Source organism: Nicotiana tomentosiformis, chromosome 5 (assembly GCF_000390325.3).
Source record: "Nicotiana tomentosiformis chromosome 5, ASM39032v3, whole genome shotgun sequence".
NCBI classification, from domain to species: domain Eukaryota; kingdom Viridiplantae; phylum Streptophyta; class Magnoliopsida; order Solanales; family Solanaceae; genus Nicotiana; species Nicotiana tomentosiformis.
Genome location: NC_090816.1, coordinates 73,399,509 through 73,401,618, shown reverse-complemented (window position 1 = coordinate 73,401,618; position 2,110 = coordinate 73,399,509).

Genomic DNA, 2,110 nt, shown 5'->3' with positions numbered 1-2,110 from the left:
TTCTATTTGTTAAGAAGAAGGATGGTTCCATGAGGATGTGCATTGATTACAGGCAGTTAAACAAGGTCACAGTCAAGAACAAGTATCCTTTTCCTCGTATTGATGATTTATTTGACCAGCTGTAGGGAGCGAGGGTGTTCTCCAAGATTGATTTTAGGTCTGATTATCACTAGCTGAAGATTCGGAATTTGGACATTCTTAAGATAGCTTTTAGGACCTATTATGGCCATTATGAGTTCTTAGTGATGTCTTTTGGGCTGACCAATTCCCTAGCAGTGTTCATGCATTTGATGAACAGTGTATTCCAGCCCTATTTGGACTCGTTCATTATTGTATTCATTGATGACATCCTGGTGTACTCTTGTAGCCAGGTTGAGCATGCTCACTATTTGAGGGTTGTATTGTAGAGATTGAGGGAGGAGGAGTTTTATGCAAAGTTCTCCAAGTGTGAGCTTTGGCTCGGTTGAGTAGTATTCTTGGGGAACGTGGTGTCCAGTGAAGGTATTTAGGTGGATCCGAAGAAGATAGAGGCGGTGTAGAGTTGGCCTAGACCGTCCTCAGCCACTGAAATTAGGAGCTTTGTTGGTTTGGCAGGTTATTAACGTCGCTTTGTAGAGAGATTTTCATCTATTGCATCGCCCTTGACCAAATTGACCCAAAAGGGTACTCCATTAAGGTGGTCAGATGAGTGCGAGGAGAGCTTTCAGAAGCTTAAGACTCCTTTGACCACAGCTCCAATGTTAGTTCTGCCATCAGCTTCAGGTTCTTACACCGTGTATTGTGATGCCTCGATGGTAGGTATTGGATGTGTTCTGATGCAGGAGGGTAGGGTGATTGCCTATGCCTCGCACCAATTGTAGACCCATGAGAAAAACTATCCTGTCCATGATCTTGAGTTAGCAGCCATTATTCACGCCTTGAAGATTTGGCGTCATTATTTATATGGGATTCATTATGAGATCTATACTGATCACCAAAGTTTGCAGTATCTGTTGAAGTAGAAGGATCCTAACTTGCATCAGCGGAGATGGTTAGAGCTTCTTAAGGACTACGATATCACTATTTTGTACCATCCGGGGAAGGCCAATGTGGTGGCCGATGCTTTGAGTCACCGGGAGGAGATTTTGGGGAGTTTACCATATCTCCCAGCATCAGAGAGACCCTTGGCATTGGATGTTCAGGCCTTAGCGGGCCAACTTGGCAGATTGGATATTTAGGAGCCGAGTCGGGTATTGGCTTGTGTGGTCTCCAGGTCTTCTCTTTATGACCGTATCAGGGAGCGTCAGTATGATGACCCCCACTTGCTCATTCTTCAGGACAGGGTTTAGCGAGGTGATGTTAGGGATGTGACCATTGGTGATGACGGTGTGTTGAAGATGCAGGGCTGGATATGTGTGCCTAATGTAGATGGGCTCAGGGAGTTGATTCTTGAGGAGGCCTATAGCTCGTGGTATTCCATTAACCCGGGTACCACGAAGATGTACCAGGATTTGAGGCATCACTATTAGCGGAGGTGGATGAAGAAGGATATAGTTGGGTTTGTGGCTCGGTGTCTCAACTATCAGCAGGTTAAGTACGAACATCATAGACCGGGTGGCTTGCTTCAGAGGTTAGAGATCCCAGAGTGGAAGTGGTAGCGGATCACCATGGATTTCGTAGTTGGGCTCCCACAGACTTCGAGGAAGTTCGATGTTATTTGGGTTATTGTGGATCGGCTGACCAAGTCCGCGCACTTCATTCCAGTTGGAACTACTTACACTTCATAGCGGTTGGCTGAGACCAGTTCATGGCACCAGTTCTTGCCGCTCGCGGAGTTTGCATATAATAACAGTTACCAGTCGAGTATTCAGATGGCTCCGTACGAGGCTTTATATGGGAGGAGGTGTAGATCTCTGGTAGGATGGTTTGAACCGGGTGAGGTGAGGCTCTTGAGTACATATTTGGTCCAGGATGCATTAGATAAGGCAAAATTGATTCAGGAGCGGCTTCACACAGCGCAGTCTAGGCAGAAGAGCTACGCGGACAGGAAGGTCCGTGATGTGTTGTTTATGGTTGGGGAGAAGGTTTTGCTGAAGGTATCACCCATGAAGGGTGTTATGAGGTTTGGGAA